This window comes from Manis javanica, chromosome 4 (assembly GCF_040802235.1).
Source record: "Manis javanica isolate MJ-LG chromosome 4, MJ_LKY, whole genome shotgun sequence".
In the NCBI taxonomy this organism is placed as follows: domain Eukaryota; kingdom Metazoa; phylum Chordata; class Mammalia; order Pholidota; family Manidae; genus Manis; species Manis javanica.
Genome location: NC_133159.1, coordinates 88186636 through 88213171, shown reverse-complemented (window position 1 = coordinate 88213171; position 26536 = coordinate 88186636).

Below are 26536 nucleotides of genomic sequence, written 5' to 3'. Positions count from 1 at the left end.
TTAGAAAAGCTGTAGCCTTATGCTTGAAAGTGATTGTGAATTCATTAAATTTGCTGCAGACTGGAAGTCATTATGGAATTGTGTCCTGCCAAGTTGTTATTCCAATTATTTGCTTTTATTGGGATTGTGCTTCCCAATGTAGACTTTTTCCTCCAGATTTTTAACTTTTGTTACATTGTTGAAGTCTAAATAAAATTCTTGACCATTTTAGGGTTCTAAGTGATACAAATAAGTACAGGGTGGTGATGTACACGTATTATAGAATTTTAAGCTGATCTGGATTGCTTATATATGTGAAATCACTATATAATATGCCAAATGTTTATCAGTTGTACAAGGTACTGCATTATGACTCAACACCATTCTTCAAGGGACTTTGGGTACAAATGGGAAACAGGCAAATCACCATGTCTCACCAAATCCTGCCTCTGAATCAATTTCCTGCCTCTTCCTCACTCTCTTGGTTTTTTCCTTCAAAGGTAAATGATTAACAACTTGATTCTGGAGTCTTACTAACTTGGCTTTAGAATCAAGTGTTGCCCCTTTCTAGCTATGTACCCTTTGATTATCTTTTAAATTTCCCTAAGCTTCATTTTTCTCTCATAAGTAAAATAAGAATGACAGCCTCCTCATTACTATGAGTGGTAAGTATGGTATTTGAGGAATGTAGCAGAGTATCTGGCCCCTAAGATGTGGTCTACAAATGTCTAGTTATCTAATTAATTAAGGAATGTTACACTTCCTTCTTAATTATTTCTTGAATCTAATGCTTTCTCTCTATATTAAAACCAAGTTATCTCAGGCCCTAACTTGCTCTTCTATATTACTTTATTAGTTGGCTAACTAACCTCTTTTTCTCTGTTCTTAAAGTGTTCCAGAGCATCTTTCTGAAGCAAATATCTGATTTTATAACTTACCTATTTTGCATGATTCTCCACCTTCTACTACCATCTTCTTCCTCTACCTTCAGTATATTTGTTTGCCTCTTTATAAACTGCATACTTGGCCTACTATGTTGCATGAATGGTAAAATATACACAAAAATAGAAAATAAGATGAGCTAAATCAGAGAACAAATTTTTTCCTCAGGCATTCCAATGAATTATCTTGCACCAGCCCTTGGGGTACACATTCAAACTGAAATTCATGATAAACTTGTTAGTCATTCAAAGCTTCTTAGCAAAAGCACTTAAATGTTGCATCATACTTTCTTTGCCTTTCACCATATTTCTGTTAAACATTAAGCTCCAGCTATATAGAATAATTCAGCTGCACACACCCTCCCGCTCCTCAGTTGGGTGACTTTTCTATTTACTCTCCGGGAACACCATCCCTGGACTGCAAAAGAGCTCTTCATTCACTGTCATCAACTGCCTCCTACTTCTGCCACGTGCAGATTTTATTATTCCTTCCACAATTTTCTGTCTGAATATTATGTACAGTCCTGGTTGTAATTTTTCTATATTATTTTTAATTCTTTAGTTACTTCATTGGTTACGTTAGACTGCATTTCTCAAAGGCAAGAACTGTTTTTACTTTATATTCCCTATAGTAACAATTCAATAAATATTTATGGAAATAAATAATTCAATATATATTTGTTGAATTAAATTTAACATTTGCGATTTTCTTGGAATTCTTTGCTTGCTATAAACTATACTGTGTGTTCAACTCATATTCACTTTTTAATACTCAGATCAAGTATTGCCTTTTTAATACTGCCTTTGATTTTCCAAGGTAAAGTTAATTTTCCTTCCTTGGAAAAAATTCCCTTACATGGTATTTACATATATTAGTACTTATCTCCCTAGATTGAAATTTTTGCCTTTCATATCTGATTTTTCCTAAGAAAAACTGACTTATTCAAGTCAAAGGCAATGTATCTGGTTTCAGCTTGTTAAAGTAATTGCTTCTTGATTGAATCAATAAACAACCAAAGGACTGAATGAGAAAATCATCAAATGATAACTGAATAATTCAAGATTCACTGTTTTAAATGGTGTCCTTTTCCTAGTCTAAATCTTAAGAATGTTTGAAATGTTCTACAGTATTTACTTAGAGAAGGAAACTATGTTGCTTCTCCATCTAGAGTCAGGAGGACCTAAGTCCTTCAACTCTGGCATTATGATATCAATACATACCAAACTTTCAACATTTACCTGAATAACACATGAATGGAACTCAGATGAAATTGGAATTATGTGTTTGAATTAAAAAATTGGGCTAACATAACAAAATTACAGAAATTCTTGTTCTAACTTCTCACATTTGCTTCAAATAAAATCTTCATAATCATCAATATTATCATCCTGATATCATCAATGACATCCTATTACTAATTTAATCTACATGTTTGTTGTAAATACATGTAACCTATTGTTCATTATAATTAAAAGGCATATGCAAAGATGAAATTAATCTATAACCAAATGAGAGCTATATGGCAATATAAAACTTCTTGCTCTTTTTTTTCTTGAGTAGCTATAAAAATGGGTAAAGTGGCTAAATGCCATGTTTCTTAACATGCTGTTGGCCATGTCTCATATAATATTATTGTTCCTGGTGGGCCCTTGAAACTTAATTAAAACGTGTAGTTTTTCTACAACTTAGAAAATAAATCTGACATGCTATAATTCAAATGTAAGTAATCTCTTGTGGCCATTAATAATTGGTGAAGCAGAGAGAAAGGTTTTACTTTTTTCAAATTGCGCCCAGTGAAGGACTGCTATGCTGTAAAATCCCATGTTTTATTAAATTCAGCTTCCTCATGATTTTCTCCTCAACATGTAAATACTTATGTCTGGAATTCTAATATCAGAACATACACTGATATATTAGCCTTTGGATGCATCAAATTTCAATCCAATTTTTTCTTAACATTGTGTAATTAACCATGTTACTGATTAATTATGGATTGAGTGATTTCAAAATAGCTTGATTGGCTTAATAGGTGGATGACTTTAGGCAAGTTACTTAATTTCTCAGTGTCTCAGTTTACTCATCTGTAGAAAGGATTGATAGCAAAACCTTTCTCAGATTCTTGTGAGAATTAAATGATGGATTCATAGAAAAGGACATGTGTATCATTTGTAATATACTGACCATACTGGATTCAACTTAACTGCGCTTGTATTGCATTAAATAGATAGTGAATAGAAGAGAAAGATTTTACTGTATTTGCTGACTAATGAACACTCAGTGAACTTGAATTCCAGACTCAATTAATAGTTTTTGAAGACTGCAATTAACATAGGCAAAACTTAGATGGACAGGCTTAAATTTATTTTCCTCTAGATTCATTTATTGTTAGATGCCTGAGTATGCTAGTCTCCTGGGACTTCATTATCTAGGGTGATATGTGGAAGAAAAAAGAGGGGATGAGAACTCAACTGTCCAAGCAGGTTTATTGCTGAACCTGAGAGGGACCCCTCTGTCCTGGCCAGCAGAACAAATGAAAAAAGGAGCCTCTAACGGATCAAGAGGCTTTTTATGGCCAGGGTTTTTGGCAGATTTTTTGAGGGGAGGGTTCAGGGGAAAGGTGGGCTTGTGGCTTGCTGACATGTCCTCTGGAGGATGCTTGTAGCCTAGGTAAGATGACACCTAGGTCTCTCTGAGATGGTGAGTGGGCTTATTCGAAAGGTGGTACTCAGGTCTGGATTCTATCAATACATGAGGTTTTTTGAACAGGGATCTGCTTCCTTAGGGAGGAAGGTCAGAGAGGCCTAAGAGGCAAGGCATCGTATTCAGGCTTTGGACTTCCATTGCAGGAAGGAGCATGTATTGAAAGAGAAGGCAGGAAGACAGAAGGGAAGAACCAGTGACTGAATATTGAAGCAGAAAGTTTGACTGGCCAAGGATTGTTGCCAGTCTTGGTGAAAAACTTGTACATTTTTTTTGAAAACAGTAAACAAACAAACCCACTGAATTTATAGATGTGGATCATGAATATGGCAAGGTGTGTACAGTAATTTGATCACCACACAAAATATAGGTACACACCCATGATGTCAGAGAGAAGGCATGCAGCCCCATTTAATCTTCTAATGGGGGACAAGTCACTCCTCAAAGGAGAGTGCTGTTGCCAAAGTAATTAGGAAAGGTGCCTGGCAGGCAAGCAACCGATGCCACTTATGATTTATTTTGTCACTACTCAATCAACACTATGCATATATTTGCACATTCATTTTACTTACTATCAGTGAGGTAGTGCTATGTGTACCCTCAAAATTCGTATGTTGAAATCCTGACCCTCAAAAGTGATGGTGTTAGTAAGTAGGAGCTTTGGAAGTGCTTAAACCATGATGGTGGGACCCTCTTGAATAGGTTTAATGTCTTATAGAAGAAGCTTCAGAGAGATCTCCAGCCCCTTCCATCAAGTAAGGATACAAGAACTCTGTCACCCAGAAGAGGATCCTCATCAGACCATGCTTGATCCTGGATCTGCAGTCTCCAAAACTGTGAGAAATAAATTCGTTTTTTATAAGCTAACCAGTCTATGGTATTTTGTTACAGCAACTCAAAAAAACGAAAATAGATGTCTCATTCTCCTAAAGACTAATCCCTCCACTTGGGGTCTTAATTCCATCTCCTCCTATTTTTGTAAAGGCCTTTTCAGAAAACAAGCAACTATATGAAAAGCTGCTGAGAGTTTTAGGAAAATAAGTGATAAAAAACAGCTCTCCCTATGAAATCATGCTTTCAAAGTTTTCATCCTGATCCTTAGATTGTCCCTTCTTAAAATCCTTCACTGTCTCTTTCTTACCCAAGCTATACTTATGGGATGTTATGTTCAGTTCTCAGTCTCCTTACTGCGCATCATCAATTTACCAGCTCCTACTGGTCTCCCATCTGCACACCTGACCTCTCTTTGGAGGCCAAGCCGGTATACTCTACCACCTACTGGATATTTCTATACTGATTATTTTCTATTAACCTTAAAGTAAGTGTCAAATGCAGTGATTCATCTTCAACTACTCTCCTTGCTCTAAACTGCTTTTCCTTCTTTGTTCCCAAGTACCATAATTGAAAAAGACACCACACTTGCCCAAGCTTTCGCAAAGCTTGAATGATGGACTAAAGAGAAGGTGAACTGGATCAAAAATGTGCCCTTGTGAGTGTCACTTCCAAATTGCCATGAAACGCTCTTTTGCATGTCTCATTTTCTCACCCAATTGTCTGACACTATTAGGGTGACTCAGAGCACTGGACAATCGGTCCTTATGTGTGAGTCACCAGACAAGCCGAATTAATTTTACCATGGTTTTAAAGTTGATCCTATGGGACACTTCATGTCCTGAGGGATACTCTCTAACTTCCTGCCTTGAGGTAGGAAGGAGCATGTGTCCTTTATCCTCACATATGAATTCTTAGTCTCCCACATGTTTATTGATATTGTTACAGCTTAATTTTATTATCCAATTCAACATTCTTAGACAATCTTAGCCTCTCTCCCCAGCCTGTACTTTCTCTAGGACAACCTGCCTAGAGTATATCTGTATAAATTTTGCACAACTCAATGTAAGTCAGGACCAACAACCTAAGTTAAGAAGGTCCACTCACTGGAGGGCATTGTGAAGCTGGAGGGGCACAAGGGGCCCTGTGCTGGCACCCAGCACCAGATTGAGTCAAACCCTGGGCAAACTGAGGTGGGTCCCTCTTATATCCTGCCAACTATGCCAAGAAATGTCCATGCAAAGAAAATCCTGGAGTTAAACTCCAGAAAAAAGTTATTAGAGTTTATTTGAGTGCAGGTTTAGGACAGCTGCCTGGGAAACAGTCCTAAAGAAGAAAAGTGGTCCAGAGAGACAAGCTTTGTTACAAGGTCGTATATACTTTCTAGTGAAATATATAAATCATGATTCTGCAGATTAGTACATACAGAAATTGGTGGTATAGGGTTTTTTTAAAATCATTTTCTAGGTACAACATAATTTTGTGAAACTATTCAGACATAAAGCAGATGTACATTACTTGCCCTACAGACCGCAAATCAGTCTTTGTTTTAGTAGCCCAAGTGTTACGGTCAGACACTTCTCAGAAGTGGGTGTTTTCAGCTTTTTTTTTTCCTGATACTCATCACTTTCCCTCAAAGGCATTTTCTGAGGCCCCAATGACAATGAAATCCTCTGTCATTTCCTTTCATAATACCTGGTACTTCTGGATATAATAAAATCACAGTTTGTTATTATGTATTTATATAGTTTGAATTATGTAATATTAGTCTTTTAATGTATAACATATTTAGTTTCTACTTAATTGACATTTTCTTAAAGGTAGCATTTGGTCTGGTTTTAAATTGCAACTTGGCACATAAGGGGCATTAATAAATATTTGTTGAATAAAAAATTAAATAAAAGTGAAAATTCAAAGGCAAAACTACATGACACTGTTCCACTCCCTAATATCATTGTTTTTCTTCTCTCAAAACTTCTGATATTCCTCCTTGGTTCTAGCAATCCTCTTGTGTGTATCTTATTATTGACTGCTCCCTCTAATTCTTCATACTTGAATTACAGGACATATTAATAAGTATATTAACATTATACTTAGTTTTTGGGTTTGAAATTGATCAATACTGCTTTAAGCACCAAATTCTATACAAATCAACAAATCATTATCAGCAGAGATTTCTTACCTCCTATTTATTCTGTAAAATATTTTATATGATTTTACTTGCTAAAGGCATCTCTCTAATCTGAGTGATTTTTTCTGTTCAATTCAGGATCCTATGGAAATGCAGAATACATTCGGCAATCTTTATGGATTGGTGTCTATGATTACCACCATGGACTGTAATATTAATACCATACAGCACTCTTATATTAAAACAGATATTGAGGTGAATTGAGATTGAGGATGACTTAATTAGTTTGTATTTATTATAGTAGTACAAGTCTTAGAAATGATACTTTTAAAATGGCTTCTCAATTATTTCTTGTTGATTGTTTGGTGTCTTTTTATGTCCATATCTGATCTTTTTGAAATATAACTATTAATTAGGCTCCAAAATGTGTCTGGTCTGAAATTTGATACGTTACTGTATAAAGAGACTGATGAAGTCTGGCATAAACCTTTAGAATGATACTGAAGGTCCAGAAGTTATTATCTAGGTAGATTTGCCTTCTAATAAATTTCCAGACATTTACTCTTCACATTATCTCAACCTTTTATCTTTACAAATTAATCTGTTTCTATTTCCATAAAATAAACATTAATATTGTATTTCAATCTGCCCATTATCACAATTACAAATTTTAATGCAATTGTATTTCTAAATTACCTAAATGATTTAAAATATCATAACATACTTCATACCTACCTAATATAAACAGAACTGTTCACAGATAACGATCAATGATTATTCTTCAATTCCAAGAATCTGGCTTAGTACCTGTCATAGAAGAGTGTTCAATGAATGAGTGAACAAACCAATTTTAAGCAGTTATAAAGAGAATTTTTCTTATCTCCACCAAATCATTTTTAGTTTTCTGTATATTTTTTAACAATAGAAATTGTCTCATTCTGCTGTTTTGCTGAGTGGAACCCTCCTCTAGTTATTGCTTAAGCATTGTTTCTTATGTAATATCTGGTAAGACAACAATTGTAATACCAAATCATTCAAAAGCAATAACCAAGTTTAGTTTTCCTAAAGCAAATTCATTTGGCAAATAACAACACCACACCTTTTATTCATTTCAGCTCTCTATCCAAAGGGCATCTAGTCCAAACTAGTATTTTGGATTTATGAATTGAATAAAATCCACATGTTCTGTTTGCTCCAATCATGTCAAAATCACACTTTATATTAATACTGACAAGCTTTCTTTGTAACATGACATACATTTAAAAATATATATTTCCCAAGTTAATAATTTTGTTTAAAAATGTTTCATTTTGCCATTTACAAATCTCTTTGTGGTATAAGGGTTAATGAACACCTGAAGTTCTAGAAAAAGATGTGGTTTACATTAAAATGGAAATTTACATGTATATACATGATAATATTGCCATTCTGTGTCATAATTATGAGCTCTGCTAAAGGAACATTTATTTTCACCTTCTGATCATCCTTCCCTATGGAGGGAACTTACTATAATGTAGTCAGCTTCTCTTTCTCTCTCTATGCCCTGTGGTAGGGTGAGTGACTTACACATTTGGTGAATTTGAAGAGAACAGAAGGGGAAGCTGACCTCTGTTCCATCCTCTTCTCTCTTGGGAGCAATGAGTTAGAGTTCATACCCAGTCAAGTGTAACTCCTGGGGGAAAATCCCAGGGCAAAATACCTTAGAAACTGAAATCAGTCAAAGGAAGAAATAAAGTGGGAGAAACCCATTTATTTCTTACAAGCAGTCCACTTCTGCTCTTCCATGTCTCTCGTGACCCACCCAACCTCTCAGGTCCAGATAAGCCCTTGCTTGCCCATGTAATTACCTATTGATACGGAGGTGTACTACTTCTCAACACCTATTGATATGGAGATGCACTAAAGCCAGACAAGAAATTCTGGAAATATTGTAATTTTACCCACACCAAGTTAAACAAACCTTAGTAGTACTCAGTGCTTAAAGTTGAAATATCAGGATGGCTATGCACTCACCTAAGGTGTGATCATTATAACTTCAGTAAAAGCTAGGCTAACCTGAAATGGACCAGTTCTAACATAGCCTGAAACCAAACCTCCTCAGGAAAATTTTAATCTACTAGCATTCCATCGCATGCCAGCATTACAATTAAACCTTTCAGAAGGAATATAATATCATTCAGCATCTACTTTCATTGACCTACAATTTCTGAAACCAATTGAACTTCACAAAGTAAGCTAAAAAATGTGAATAAATGACCAAAAAAACAAAGCAAAACAAATGAAACTTGAAAAAGAAGTGAGAAAAGTAGAATGATTTGAGGTATTGAGGTGGTAAAGAGCTCCTGGTGGTTGTGAATATACAAGGGAGGAGTTGATTTGGAAGCCAGATTGCAGACTTGGAAGAAAAGAGAAAGAGGCATATTTGGTTAGGAGAGGAAGAAAACAATTTGGACACACAAAGTTTGAGGTATTTCTGAGGCATCAGGGAAACTGAGGCATCAGGGCAAATATATTTCAGAGGTGGTACGAGTGATATGAAGTTCAGGGTCACATACTAGGATGACATATAGAGTTTTGGAGTAACCAGCATATAAATGGTAGTGAAAATTATGTGACTAGATAAAGATGCAAAGATACATATTGAAACTAGTTAGGAGGCTTGGGGAGGAGTGTTGGAATAGCGTGACACAGGTAGACAAGGAGTAATCAGAGAGAGAAGTATACGCATAGCGGGAGGGACACATAGGGGAGAAAAAGCCTATCACAAAATCTCCATTACTGCACAAACACAGAGGGCTTGATCATATGTGCTCAGATCCATCCCAGACCATTAATGATATGATCCTGCATTATTCCATAGACATATTCACTCAAATCTTCTTGGTTTTATTTCTGAATTCAATTGATAATTTAGAAAGGATGTATTATTTTAATAAGTCTTCCTGAAGCTTATGTAAGAATCCTTTTATCTAGTCTAAATAATGCTTGAAAAAAGTATTTAAATAACCCAAAGATATTCTTACCTAGTTTATAAAGCCTGTTACTTGAAAACAAATTCATAGGGTGAGTGAACTATTGGAATTGTTTCCTGAAGTGTGATATTTTTTCTTGTCACATAATTTTTAAATTTCCTTTATCACACGCTAGAGAGCTTAAGAGACATGTTGGGAGTGTTTTGTGTAAATAAGTCATTTAAGAGGAGGAATTTAAACGTTTCTAAGTTTTATTTCTAGGACAGTTAACTATTAAGCAACACGTTGGATGTAAGAGCATGGATTCCTAATGGGAGTTTATTTCATGCGGTGAATTTTATGCTCAGTTTGTTTCCATTTTGGCAAATGCTTAATGGAAGTATTTTCATGACTGTATTTTCCTCTCACAGTCAAGCTATAAACTTAAAAATATTAGGCTTGGAGTCAAGAAACCTGGAATCCAATTTGCACTGTGTCACTCTGTCATCTATATTATTGTAGACAGACCATTTCCAGTGGTGAGCTCTCTAAAGTGTGTGTAATACAGTTATTATATACTTTATACACACCATGCCCATTGGAAAATGAATATCCTTGTTTCAAGAACTACAGTGATTCAAGCATGTTATATTGTTGAAAGTGTGCTATATTGTTTAAATATGTATAGAAAGGAATACCTTCACAAACCATGTAATTTTTGTGGTAAGGAAAGCTCATATATTCTGCTAGTTGGTAGTTTTTTAGGCAGTTACAAAATGGAGAATTGTGTCCATTACTTTTATAATTAATGTAAAAATATAGACGCCATAATTCTACTGATGATTTTAATCCAAACTGCATGTTGTATCATGATCTGTAAACATAATAAATTTTATTATTTTGTTGGCTTGGCTTTGATCATTATTAAGTACATATGAATATACATATTGTTCATGTCCTCAGATAATTTGTTTTACAATGTAGCCTACTTATGAAGATTCTGAGAGTGCCAAAAATCTAAGTGTGTCTTAGCTACAAAATAGAACATGGGAAGATGACTATCACTTTTACCTAAGTATATTATGATAATGAGAAATACATGCTGCTAATTTGTCAGTTCTGAAGTACAGCTTTTTGCACTCTATAAATATAGCTGACTTACTGAGCAATAAATCTCAAGTAAATCTTATAAAAGTAAAATTGTCTTTGTTGAACAAGAATGGGCTGTGGTATTTCTCTATGATTTTTGCTAAACCATACCTGCTATTCTGATGAAATATAAGGCACTGTACACAATTCTTTGGGGTATTAGAATCACAGAAAGAGGCAAAGCATATGGAAATGAATATCTGAATTATTAAAGGTGTAGTAATGGGTTTTGTACTTTACTTAGTTTATTCTTGTTTTTAGTTACAATGACAGATTGTTGGTTACCATGCTAAATGTCAATAATCATTGTTATTTGCTTCAAACATTAACTTGAGAATTGAACTATATTTCTCTCTTCCTGAAATTGAAGATTTACAGTAGTTTCAACATATTTTAAAATATTTTCTGTATTTGCTTTTGTTTAGCTGTGTTCTGTGGAAATCTTATTTTTTTAGTACAAAAATTACTTTTCACAATAAGATGGTATGTAGCCAAAATATAAAATACTTAAGCAAAAATTGGAAAACTGTTCACCGAACACATAATTTCTTACACTTGGGAAGGAAAATAAAAAGTGGGAAAGGGGGTTTTTCACTATGCAATTGATAATACTTGAATCTGGTTTTAATGAATAAAATTGGATATTCTAAGATATTGTACTAATTGTTGTCCATAGTGGCAAAACATTCAAGTTAATGCAAAAGAAATGCTGTGAAGCAATTTTTGTATTAGGTTTAGCATACGTCAACCTCTTCTTTGCCATTACTCTAAAGGATGCAAAAAAAATACAGAATATATCAGATGGTATTTACAAATATACAAATAACTAGGAAATGCATTCAATGTAGTGAATATCTTTTGTCAACATAGGTCTTGAAAACAGATATTGAAAACCTGAAACCAATATTTTTGATATATGTAAACAAAAGATGTGCAGTTGATCATGAAACATTTTACAGACAGTAAAGAATAAAAATTTAACAATCATGGCGGAGCCAGGATGGCAGCGTGAGTAGAGCAGTGGAAATCTCCTCCCAAAAACACATAGAGCTATGAAAATATAACAAAGAAAAATCGTCCTAAAATAGAGACCACAGGACACAGGACAACATCTAGACCACATCCACACCTGCAAGAACCCAGCGCCTTGCGAAGGGGGTAAGATACAAACCCCGGCCCAGCGGGACCTGAGCGCCCCTCCCCCCATCTCCCGGCGGGTGGAAAGAAACCGGAGCGGTTTTTTTTTTTGGCGAGCGCTTTTTGGAAGCCTTAAAGGGACGGGCCCCCGTTGCTAGGGAGGCAGGGTGGCGGGACCGGTGAGCAGGTGCCTGGGACCGGCGCCTGAGGACAAAGAATATCCTGCGTTTCTCCCTGCGGGACCGGCGGGCGGGTGCCTGAGACCGGTGCCTGAGGACAGGAAATCGCGCGTTTTTCCCCCCTTTTTTTTTTTCTCTTTTCTGCGAGTGCTTTTTGGAAGCCTAAAAGGGACAGGGACCCCAGTGCTAGGGAGGCAGGGTGGCGGGACTGGTGAGTGGGTGCCTGGGACCGGCGCCTGAGGACAAAGAATATCCCACGTTTTTCCCTGTGGGACCGGTGGGCGGGTGCCTGAGACCGGCACTTGAGGACAGAGGAAATCGCGCGTTTTTCCCCTTTTTTTTTTCTCTTTTCTGCGAGTGCTTTTTGGAAGCCTAAAAGGGACAGGGACCCCGGTGCTAGGGAGGCAGGGTGGCGGGACTGGTGAGCGGGTGCCTGGGACCAGTGCCTGAGGACAAAGAATATCGAGCGTTCCTTCCCTGTAGGACCGGTGGGTGGGTGCTTTTTGGAAGCCTTGAAAGGACAGGGACCCTGGTGCTAGGGAGACAGGGCAGCAGGACCAGTGAGTGGGTGCCTGGGACTGGCATCTGAGGACAAAAAAAAGAAAAAAAAAATCGCTTGTTTTTTCCTTTTTTTTTTTTTTTCTTTCTTTCTGTTCCCTCTCTCATTGTTGCTGTTGTTGTTTTGCTTTGGAGAGTGCTTTTTGGAAGTCTTAAAGGGGCAGGACAGGTCACTTAGACCAGAGGCAGGGAATCTGGGGATCTCTGGGCACTCTAACCCCCTGGGCAGCAGGGAGCACAGAGACCCCTTACGGAGATAAATAGCCTCCTGGCCGCTCCCCCTCCAACGGGGCTCCACCATTTTGGAGGAACAGCCCCAGCCAGGCCAAGCCCACAGCAACAGTGGAGATAAACCCCAAAGCAACTGGGCAGGAAGCAGAAGCCCTGTCTGCGCACAGCTGCCCAGCACAAGCAACTAGAGGTCGCTATTCTCCCAGGAAAAGGCTACAAACCAACAAGAAGGGAAGCTCTTCCAGCAGTCACTTGTACCAGCTCTGCAAACTATCTCTATCACCATGAAAAGGTAAAACTACAGGCAGACAAAGATCACAGAGACAACATCTGAGAAGGAGACAGACCTAACTAGTCCTCCTGAAAAAGAATTCAAAATAAAAATCAAGAACACGCTGACAGAGATGCAGAGAAAAATGCAAGAGCAATGGGATGAGATGCAGAGAAAAATGCAAGAGCAGTGGGATGAGATGCAGAGAAAAATGCAAGAGCAGTGGGATGAAGTCCAGAAGGAGATCACAGATGTCAGGAAAGAGATCACAGAAGTGAAACAATCCCTGGAAGGATTTATAAGCAGAATGGATAAGATGCAAGAGGCCATTGAAGGAATAGAAGCCAGAGAACAGGAACGTATAGAAGCTGACATAGAGAGAGATAAAAGGATCTCCAGGAATGAAACTACACTAAGAGAAATATGTGACCAATACAAAAGGAATAACATTCATATTATAGGGATACCAGAAGAGGAAGAAAAAGGAAAAGGGATAGAAAGTGTCTTTGAAGAAATAATTGCTGAAAACTTCCCCAAACTGGGGGAGGAAATAATCGAACAGACCATGGAATTACACAGAACCCCCAACAGAAAGGATCCAAGGAGGACAACACCAAGACACATAATAATTAAAATGGCAAGGATCAAGGACAAGGAAAGAGTTTTAAAGGCAGCTAGAGAGAAAAAGGTCACCTATAAAGGAAAACCCATCAGGCTAACATCAGACTTCTCAACAGAAACCCTACAGGCCAGAAGAGAATGGCATGATATATTTAATGCAATGAAACAGAAGGGCCTTGAACCAAGGATACTGTATCCAGCACGACTATCATTTAAATATGATGGTGGGATTAAACAATTCCCAGACAAGCAAAAGCTGAGGGAATTTGCTTCCCACAAACCACCTCTACAGGGCATCCTACAGGGACTGCTCTAGATGGGAGCACCCCTAAAAAGAGCACAGAACAAAACACACAACATATGAAGAATGGAGGAGGAGGAATAAGAAGGGAGAGAAGAAAAGAATCTCCAGACAGTGTATATAACAGCTCAATAACCAAGCTAAGGTAGGCAGTAAGATACTAAAGAAGCTAACCTTGAACCTTTGGTAACCACGAATCTAAAGCCTGCAATGGCAATAAGTACATATCTCTCAATAGTCACCCTAAATGTAAATGGACTTAATGCACCAATCAAAAGACATAGAGTAATAGAATGGATAAAAAAGCAAGACCCATCTATATGCTGCTTTCAAGAAACTCACCTTAAACCCAAAGATAAGCATAGACTAAAAGTCAAGGGATGGAAAAACATATTTCAGGCAAACAACAGTGAGAAGAAAGAAGGGGTTGCAGTACTAATATCAGACAAAATAGACTTCAAAACAAAGAAAGTAACAAGAGATAAAGAAGGCCACTACATAATGATAAAGGGCTCAGTCCAACAAGAGGATATAACCATTCTAAATATATATGCACCCAATACAGGAGCACCAGCATATGTGAAGCAAATACTAACAGAACTAAAGAGGGAAATAGACTGCAATGCATTCATTGTAGGAGACTTCAACACACCACTCACCCCAAAGGATAGATCCACCGGGCAGAAAATAAGTAAAGACACACAGGCACTGAACAACACACTAGAACAGATGGACCTAATAGACATCTATAGAACTCTACATCCAAAAGCAACAGGATATACTTTCTTCTCAAGTGCACATGGAACATTCTCCAGAATAGACCACATACTGGCTCACAAAAAGAGCCTCAGTAAATTCCAAAATATTGAAATTCTACCAACCAATTTTTTAGACCACAAAGGTATAAAACTAGAAATAAATTCTACAAAGAAAACAAAAAGGCTCACAAACACATGGAGGCTTAACAACATGCTACTAAATAATCAATGGATCAATGAACAAATCAAAATAGAGATCAAGGAATATATAGAAACAAATGACAACAACAACACTAAGCCCCAACTTCTGTGGGATGCAGCGAAAGCAGTCTTAAGAGGAAAGTATATAACAATCCAGGCACACTTGAAGAAGGAAGAACAATCCCAAATGAATAGTCTAACATCACAATTATTAAAACTGGAAAAAGAAGAACAAAGGAGGCCTAAAGTCAGCAGAAGGAGGGACATAATAAAGATCAGAGAAGAAATGAACAAAATTGAGAAGAATAAAACAATAGCAAAAATCAACGAAACCAAGAGCTGGTTCTTTGAGAAAATAAACAAAATAGATAAGCCTCTAGCCCAACTTATTAAGAGAAAAAGAGAGTCAACACAAATCAACATAATCAGAAATGAGAATGGAAAAATCACGACAGACTCCACAGAAATACAAAGAATTATTAAAGACTACTATGAAAACCTATATGCCAACAAGCTGGAAAACCTAGAAGAAATGGACAACTTCCTAGAAAAATACAACCTCCCAAGACTGACCAAGGAAGAAACACAAAAGTTAAACAAACCAATTACAAGCAAAGAAATTGAAACAGTAATCAAAAAACTACCCAAAAATTTAACAATTAACCTAAAAAAGCATGGGCTTTCTGTCAGCTGGGAAATCATGCACCTGGACAGTTTTTCATAGATGAAACCAATAAAACTCTTATGGAAGCTTGGATAAGCAGTTCAATGTATATCAGTCTATAGTAAAAGTTACAATATGAAAAAACTGTAATAAAATAAACAACAGAGGAAGAAACACTTTCCAACTCATACTTATGAGGCCAGGATAACCTTGATATTAAAATATGACATATTAAAAGTAAGAAAGAACTGCAGACCAATGTCCCTAATGAGCAGACCAGTAGCCCTCATGAACATAGACTCTAAAAAAAATAAGCAAATTAATTACACACATATGTAGAAAGAGCACGTCTTGGTAACCAAATGTAGTGTACCTGAGGAACCTGAAGTTGGTTCAATGTTCAGAAACCAATTAATTAATGTAACCCACCATATTTATAGACTGAAGAGGAAATCTCTATGACTACCTCAAGAGAAGCAGAAAAAAGCATTTGACAGAAGTTAACATTGATTCCAGGTAAATTTCATTAAACTAGGAATAGAAGGGAACTCCAAACTGATAAAATAAGTACTGGAAACTGGCATGTAATATTATTGCTCATGGTAAAAGATAATACTTTCTCCCTAAGGTAAGAAACATTTCAAAAATGTACATGCTTAATACTTCTATTCAACTTATACTGAACAAGTGTAATATGGCAGTGTAATAGGGCAAAGACATAGTTTATATATTATTACACCAGAAAGAAAAAATAAAATAAATGGCATAGAAAATGAAAAGGAGGAAAATACATGAAGTGTCTATAGAAAAAACAAATGAACTAATCAAAAAAGCTGCTAGAATACATTAGTTTAGCTAAGTTGCAGCATAAAAGGTGAATATAGTAAAATTAAATGTATTGTTATTTGCACTTCAATGGACAATTAGAAATTTCAGTTAAACTACAATACCATTTACAATGTATTAAAAAATGAGATATTAAAGATAAATACTCTTTAGGATACTGATATATGCAACAACATGGATGAATATTAATGGTGTTATGGTAAGTGGAAGAAAAGCCATGCAGAAAGAGTAGATACTGTGTGTTTCCATTTGTATATTATCTAGTGATATCCAACTAAGTTGTGAAGGTAGTTTGATGGATAGTATAATTTAATACATGGTGCTAGAAAAAATTGGGTGTTATATGAAATTTTAATTTACATTTATACTACATGCAAATATACAAATAGTTACTTGAAAGGAATTCTAAATTTAAAAATCCATAGCCATAAAACTCTGAGAAACAGCGAAAAATCTTTATGGCTCTGGGTTAGGCAAACATTAAGATAGTACACAAAAAACATGTATCAGAAAAGAAAAACAGATACAAATTGGATTTCACCATAATTTTTTTTAAAGTTTTTTCTTTAAAAGACTCTCTAAAGAAACAGAAAAGCCACAGACTGAAAAAATTATGTGAAATGTATATCTGATAAAGATCTTGCAGCCAAACTGTATAAAGAACTCTCAGAACTCAATAAGAAGAAGACAAGCCAATAAAACTGTGGAAAAATATTTGCACAGACACTTTACCAAAGAATAGCCACAAAAGGCAAATATGTGCATTAAAAGACATTTAGAATTATGAGTCATTAAGATAATGCAAACCAAGAATGGGATACCACAGACCTTAATTAAATTAAAACAACAAAAGCAGGAAACTGTAACTGTTATGCAAGGCTAGTAAGAAATTGAAAATGGTAGAGCTACTTTAGAAAACAGTTTCACAGTTTCTTAAGAAGTTAAATGTTCACTTGTACACTTGCATATTGACCTAAATATCCCAGTCCAGGTATTTGTCAATTGAAATGAAAATATGTATTCACACAACTAAATGTTCACGAATATGTAAAGAAGTTTGGTTTATAATAACTAAAAACTGGGAACAACCCAGATGTCTTATCAAACAAAGAATGAACACATTGTGGTATACACATATGATTGAATATGCAGCAATGAAAATATTGGATAACTGATTCATGCAACAATATGGATGAATATTAATAGCATTATCCCAGCGGATTGAAGCCAGACTGAAATAGTACATGTTGCCTTTTCCACTTATACAAGAATCTGGAAAAGGCAAAGCTACAGGAACAGAAATCAGATCAGTGGTTACAAGGGCTGTGAGTGGGGAAAAAAGGTGCAATACAAAGTAGCAGAAAGAATATTTTTGGGGTGGTGGAACTGTTTTATCTTGATTATGTTGTGGGTTCCTAACTACATGCATTTGTCAAAACTTACTTACTTGTACATCTAAATACGGTGCATTTTAACATCTGTAAATTATTCCATAATAACATCTGACAAGAAAAAATAAATGAGAAGTAAAAAATAAATACATAAAAATTAAAAATAAGAAATAAACAATATAAATAAAAATAAATAATAAATGAGCAGGAGGTGGAGCCAAGATGGCGGCATGAGTAGAGCAGCGGAAATCTCCTCCCAAAACCACATATATCTATGAAAATATAACAAAGACAACTCTTCCTAGAACAGAGACCAGAGGACATAGGACAACATCTAGACCACATCCACACCTGCGAGAACCCAGCGCCTTACAAAGGGGGTAAGATACAAGCCCCAGCCCTGTGAGACACGAGCACCCCTTCTCCCAGCTCCCGGCAGGAGGAGCGAAGTCAGAGCGGGGAAGGAGGGGGAGCCCAGGACTGCTGAACACCCAGCCCCAGCCATCCGGACCAGAGCACAGACACAGTGCATGCATGAGGTGCTGGATACTAGGGAAACAGGGCAGCAAGACTGGTGAGCGGGTCCCTGAGGTTGGCGCCGAGGACAAAGAAGAGCAAGCAGCTTTTTCTTTTAATTATATATTTAAATTTTTTTTTTCTGGCGAGTGTTTTTTGGAAGTCTTAAAGGGACAGGGACCCCAAAACTGGATGGAAGCATCCCGGGAAACTTAGTCCAGAGGCAGGGAATCTGGGGATTTCGGGGACTCTAACCCCCTGGACAGCAGGGAGCACAGAGGCCCCTCACAGAGATGAATAGCCTCCCGGCCACTCCCCCTCCAATGCTGGTCCACCATTTTGGAGCAGCAGCCCGAAGCAGGCCATGACCACAGCAACAGTGGAGATAAATTCCATAGCAGCTGGGCAGGAATCAGAAGCCCTGTCTGCGTGCAGCTGCCCAGCACAGGCCAATAGAGGTCGCTGTTCTCCCAGGACAGGAAGGCCACAAACGAACAAGAAGGGAAGTTCTTCGAGCCGTCATTTGTTCAAGCTCTGCAAAGTATTTCTATCACCATAAAAAGGCAAAATTACAGGCAAACCAAGAACACAGAGACAACACCAGATAAGGAGACAGACCTAACCAGTCTTCCTGAAAAAGAATTCAAAATAAAAATCATAAACATGCTGACAGAGATGCAGAGAAATATGCAAGAGCTAAGGGATGAAGCCCGGAGGGAGATCACAGATGCCAGGAAGGAGATTATAGACGTGAAACAAACTCTGAAAGTATTTATAAGCAGAATGGATAAGATGCAAGAGGCCATTGATGGAATAGAAACCAAAGAATCGGAACTCATAGAAGCTAACATAGAGAGAGATAAAAGGATCTCTAGGAATGAAACAATATTAAGAGAACAGTGTGACCAATCCAAAAGGAACAATATCCATATTATAGGGGTACCAGAAGAAGAACAGAGGGAAAAAGTGTCTTTGAAGAAATAATTGCTGAAAACTTCCCCAAACTGGGGGAGGAACTAATCAAACAAACCATGGAAATACACAGAACTCCCAAAAGAATGGACCCAAGGAGGACAACACCAAGACACATAATAATTAAAATGGCAAAGATCAAGGACAAGGAAAGAGATTTAAAGGCAGCTAGAGAGAAAAAGGTCACCTATAAAAGAAAACCCATCAGGCTGTCATCAGACTTCTCAACAGAAACCTGACAGGCCAGAAAAAAATGGCATAATATATTTAATGCAATGAAACAGAAGGGCCTTGAACCAAGGATACTGTATCCAGCATGATTATCATTTAAATATGATGGAGAGCTTAAACAGTTTCCAGAGAGGCAAAAGTTGAGGGAATTTGCCTCCCATCAACCACCTCTACAGGGAATCCTACAGGGACTGCTCTAGATGGGAGCACTCCTAAAAAGACCACAGAACAAAACACACAACATATGAAGAATGGAGGAGGAGGAATAAGAAGGGAGAGAAGAAAAGAATCTCCAGACAGTGTATATAACAGCTCACTAACCAAGCTAAGGTAGGCAGTAAGATACTAAAGAGGCTAACCTTGAACCTTTGGTAACCACGAATTTAAAGACTGCAATGGCAATAAGTACATATCTCTCAATAGTCACCCTAAATGTAAATGGACTGAATGCACCAATCAAAAGACACAGAGTAATAGAATGGATAAAAAAAGCAAGACCCGTCTATATGCTGCTTACAAGAAACTCACCTCAAACCCAAAGACATGCACAGACTAAAAGTCAAGGGATAGAAAAACATATTTCAGGCAAACAATGGAGAGAAGAAAGCAGGGGTTGCAGTACTGATATCAGACAAAATAGACTTCAAAACGAAGAAAGTAACAAGAGATAAGGAAGGACACTACATAATGATAAAGGGCTCAGTCCAACAAGAGGATATAACCATTCCAAATATATATGCACCCAACACAGGAGCACCAGCATATGTGAAACAAATACAAACAACTAAAGGGGAAAATAGGCTGCAATGCATTCATTTTAGGAGACTTCAACACGCCACTCACCTCAAAGGATAGATCCACTGGGCAGAAAATAAGTAAGGACACAGAGGCACTGAACAACACAGTAGAACAGATGGACCTAATAGACATCTATAGAACTCTAAATCCAAAAGCAACAGGATATACATTCATCTCAAATGCACATGGAACATTCTCCAGAATAGACCACATACTAGCCCACAAAAAGAGCCTCAGTAAATTCCAAAATATTGAAATTCAACCAACCAACTTTTCAGACCACAAAGGTATAAAACTAGAAATAAATTCTACAAAGAAAACAAAAAGGCTCACAAACACATGGAGGCTTAACAACATGCTACTAAATAATCAATGGATCAATGAACAAATCAAAATAGAGATCAAGGAATATATGGAAACAAATGACAACAACAACACAAAGCCCCAACTTCTGTGGACGCAGTGAAAGTAGTCTTAAGAGGAAAGTATATAGTGATACATGCACACTTGAAGAAGGAAGAACAATCCCAAATGAATAGTCTAACATCACAAGTATCGAAACTGGAAAAAGAAGAACAAATGGGGCCTAAAGTCAGCAGAAGAAGGGACATAATAAAGATCAGAGAAGAAATAAATAAAATAGAAAAGAATAAAACAATAGCAAAATTCAATGAAACCAAGAGTTGGTTCTTTGAAAAAATAAAGAAAATAGATAAGCCTCTAGCCAAACTTATTAAGAGAAAAAGAGGATCAACACAAATCAACAGAATCAGAAATGAGAATGGAAAAATCATGACAGACTCCACAGAAATACAAAGAATTATTAAAGACTACTTTGAAAACCTATATACCAACAAGCTGGAAAACCTAGAAAAAATGGACAACTTCCTAGAAAAATACAACCTTCCAAGACTGGGCAAGGAAGAAACACAAAAGTTAAACATACCAATTATGAGCAATGAAATTGAAATGGTAATCAAAAAACTACCCAAGAACAAGACCCCCAGGCCAGATGGATTTACCTTGGAATTTTATCAGACACACAGAGAAGACATAATACCCATTCTCCTTAAAGTTTTCCAAAAAATAGAAGAGGAGAGAATACTTACAAACTCATTCTATGAAGCCAACATCACTCTAATACCAAAACCAAGGAAACACCCCACCAAAAAAGAAAATTACAGACCAATATCCTTGATGAATGTAGATGCAAAAATACTCAATAAAATATTAGCAAACAGAGTTCAAAAATATATCAAAAGGATCATACACCATGACCAAGTTGGATTTATCTCAGAGATAAAAGGATAGTAAAATATTCAAAAATCCATCAACATCATCCACCACATCAACAAAAAGAAAGACAAAATTCACATAATCATCTCCATAGCTGCTGAAAAAGCATTTGACAAAATTCAACATTCATTCATGATAAAAACTCTCAGAAAAATGGGTATAGAGGTCAAGTAACTCAACATAATACAGGCCATATATGATAAATCCACAGCCAACATTATACTGAACAGTGAGAAGCTGAAAGCTTTTCCTCTGAGATCGGGAACTAGACAGGGATGCCCACTCTCCCCACTGTTATTTAACATAGTACAGGAGGTCCTAGCTATGGCAATCTGACAAAACAAAGAAATACAAGGAATCCAGATTGGTAAAGAAGAAGTTAAACTGTCACTATTTGCAGATGACATGATACTGTACATAAAAAAACCTAAAGACTCCACTCCAAAACTACTAGAACTGATATCGGAATACAGCAAAATTGCAGAATACAAAACAAACACACAGAAATCTGTGGCTTTCCTACATACCAACAATTAACCAATAGAAAGAGAAATCAGGAAAACAACGCCGTTCACAATTGCATCAAAAAGAATAAAATACCTAGGAGTAAACCTAACCAAAGAAGTGAAAGACCTATACCCTGAAAACTACAAGTGACTCTTAAAAGAAATTAAAGGGGACACTAACAAATGGAAACTCATCCCATGCTCTTGGCTAGGAAGAATTAATATCGTCAAAATGGCCATTCTGCCCAAAGCAATATACAGATTTGATGCAATCCCTATTAAATTATAAGCAACATTCTTCAATGATCTGGAACAAGTAATTCAAAAATTCATATGGAAACACCAAAGACCCCGAATAGCCAAAGCAATCCTGAGAAAGAAGAATAAAGTAGGGGGGATCTCACTCCCCAACTTCAAGCTCTACTACAAAGCCATAGTAATCAAGACAATTTTGTACTGGCACAAGGACAGAGCCACAGACCAGTGGAACAGATTAGAGGCTCCAAAAATTAACTCAAACATATATGGTCAATTAATATTTGATAAAGGAGCCATGGACATACAATGGAGAAATGACAGTCTCTTCAACAGATGGTGCTGGCAAAACTGGACAGCTACATGTAGGAGAATGAAACTGGACCATTGCCTAATCCCATACACAAAAGTAAAGTCAAAATGGATCAAAAACCCGAATTAAGTCATGAAACCATTAAACTCTTGGAAAAAAACATAGGCAAAAACCTCTTAGACATAAACATGAGTGACCTCTTCTTGAACATATCTGCCTGGGCAAGGAAAACAAAAGCAAAAATGAACAAGTTGGACTATATTAAGCTGAAAAGCTTCTGTACAGCAAAAGACACCATCAATAGAACAAAAAGATACCCTACAGTATGGGAGAATATATTTGTAAATGACAGATCCGATACAGGCTTGGCATCCAAAATTAATAAAAAGCTCATGCATCTCAACAAACAAAAAACAAATAATCCAATTACAAAATGGGCAGAGGAACTGAACAGATAGTTCTCCAAAAAGAAATACAGATGGCCAGCAGACACATGAAAAGATGCCCCACATTGCTAATTATCAGAGAAATGCAAATTAAAACCACAGTGAGGTATCACCTCACAGCAGTAAGGATGGCTACCATCCAAAAGACAAACAACAACAAATATTGGTGAGGCTGTGGAGAAAGGGGAACCCTCCCACACTGCTGGTGGGAATGTAAATTAGTTCAACCATTGTGGAAAGCAGTATGGAGGTCCATCCAGATGCTCAAAACAGACCTACCATTTGACCCAGGAATTCCACTCCTAGGAATTTACCCTAAGAATGCAGCAATCAAGTTTGAAACAGACAGATGCACCCCTATGTTTATCACAGCACTATTTACAAGAGCCAAGAATTGAAAGCAACCTAAGTGTCCATCAGTAGATGAATGGATAAAGAAGATGTGGTACATATACACAATGGTATATTACTCAGCCATAAGAAGAAAACAAATCTTACCATTTGCAACAACATGGATGAAGTTAGAGGGTATTATGCTCAGTGAAATAAGCCAAGAGGAGAAAGAGAAACACCAAATGATTTCACTCATCTGTGCAGTATAAGAATAAAGGAAAAACTGAAGGAACAAAACAGCAGCAGAATCACAGAACCCAAGAATGGACTAATATCTATCAAATGGAAAGGGACTGGGAAGGATGGGTGGGTAGGGAGGGATAAGGGGGAAAGAAGAAAGAGGGTATTATGATTAGCATGCATAATGGGAGGTGTGGGATAAAGGGGAGGGCTGTACAGCACAGAGAAGACAAGTAGTGATTCTACAACATTTTGCTATGCTGATGGACAGTGACTGTAAAGGGGTTTGTGGGGGGACCTGGTATAGGGGAGAGCCTAGTAAACATAATATTCTTCATGTAATTGTAGATTAATGATAACATAAAAAAAGAAAGAAAAGGGGGATTACTCCCTGATAGGATAAAACTAACTGTAAATCAACGATTAATGCATGCTTTAAATATCCTTAATTTTGATCATTTAAAGGGTGTCAGATGATCAGCTATGGAAATATTTTCTTCTGATAATATTCCTTTCTCTTAAAAAAGAAAAACGCAGTTACTGTGTAGTGATCTCCAATAAGTTCTTCACAATGGTATAAAAGGCATATGAAAGTGTGGGCAAAGGGTTTCTTTATGTTTATACAGAGGATGAAAGCCTAATTTGGCTACACAGAAAATGAATTAAGATACAATATGAAGAAGAGCTTCCAACATCAACATTCTCTGGAAGAGTCATTCCAGAAGATGATCATCAAAAAACTTCAACAAAGATCCTGGCGCTGTTGCAGTTGTAGCTGCATTCATCCCACCAGTTCCTGGACTTGCCATTGGAATGAAGAAGAAGATATCTTAGCTGGCCTGTGCATACAGTAAAACAACAAATTTGACTGAATCTATACTGTCGGAACTCAACCAAGAATTAGGAGAAGTGCAAGTTGCAGCGCTCCAAAATCTTGCAAGTATAGACATTTTTGCAAGGTCACATTTTTATTGGTTGAGTGTTTAAAACACAGAGTTTGGGGATCCAGCGCTTAGGTCCTTCCTGGAGACTGGGTCATTCTCACTGTTAAAAGAACATATGGGATGTGAACAGCTCCCAGTAATGTGTTGCTTTAATTTGTCTTATTTTTCTCAATCTATTCAAATTCAGTTAGACAATATCCATCATATCATTGATAAGTTTTCACAAATGCCTAGGGTGCCTAACTGGTTTTCTTGGTTTTACTGGAGATGGCTGGTAATTGTAGGTCTGCTTTGGTTATGTAGCTGTATTCCTATTATGTTATGTGTGTGTGCAATTGAATTAGTAGTTTAAAACCTATACATGCTTATGTTACTCTACAAGAAGATATGTCAAAGAAATAATCAAACTTCCCATGTTTTCTTCTGCCTGCTACTTCTATTAGCTTTACTTATTCCTTCCTAATTACAACCCTTAAATAGAATTCGTGCCTCATATCGAAATTACTGAGTATCATAATTCTTCCAAGTGGTAAAGATACCTCAAGACAAATGCTGGGCATAGAAGCCACAGGGCATAAATCTGCAAAGAAGTAAAAAGCTAACCTTTTCAAACAATATTGCTTCTCTCTCACTTACCAACTTTACATTTCCCTGCATGGCCCCGGAAAATGACTGGTTAGCCAGAGACGGGTAAGATTCCTCAAGGGAGGAACAACCTAAGACAGGCACAGTCGCAGGGGGGCCATCAGGTGAGAAATTGGGGATCAACAGAGGTGAGGCTTAGAACCTCACCCCCCCTTGTTTTGAGAGAATTCTGCATCCGTGGATATTTTGTTGCCCTTGTCTAGCTTGGATTAATACTTGGTCTATAGGCACACACCTGAGCATCTACATTTGCCCTCTTACAGCACTAAACTATGTTTTCTATCTTTATCTTGTATCTACCTACCACTTCAGCATTTTATTAAAAATAATAATCATAATAATAACAATAATAATGGGGGAGAAATGTGGGATTCACATATAAATCAAGTACAAAAATCAAACAAATATTCATATTTGACCTGATTGTTTATAGTTCATGATGCGTGATCAAAACCGAAAGTTTCTGTGATGACTGCCCTTGCACTGTTCACCATGTAGGAACTTATTCACTATGTAAGAATTTGTTCACCATGTAAGAACTTGTTCATTATGCTTCAGAAGATTGGAGACTGTTGAGAACTAGGCTTGGGGTTGATTGATGATTGTGCATTGAGTCCCCTATACAGAATTTTATTTTTGTTAATAACCATTTGATCAATAAATATGAGAGATGCCCTCTCAAAAAAAAAAAAAAGAGAAAGAAAAATTAGGTCGAAAAATTAGGTCACATTTTTATTGGTTGAGTGTTTAAAACACAGAGTTTGGGGATCCAGCGCTTAGGTCCTTCCTGGAGACTGGGTCATTCTCACTGAGGTGTAGCGTCTGTTAAAGCAAACACAGTGTTTGGATTTTTGTGATGCCAAAGCGCTAGAATTAAAGTGCGACTCGATTTTCAGCAAAAAATAATAAAATAAAATAAAATAAAATAAAATAATAATAATAATAATAATAATAATAATAATAATAATAATAATAAGGGAGAAATGTGGGATTCACATATAAATCAAGTATAAAAATCAAACAAATATTCATATTTGACCTGATTGTTTATAGTTCATAATGCGTGATCAAAACTGAAAGTTTCCGTGATGATGACCCTTGCACTGTTCACCATGTAAGAGCTTATTCACTATGTAAGAACTTGTTCACCCTGTAAGAATTTGTTCACTACATAAGAACGTGTTCCTTATGCTTCTGAAG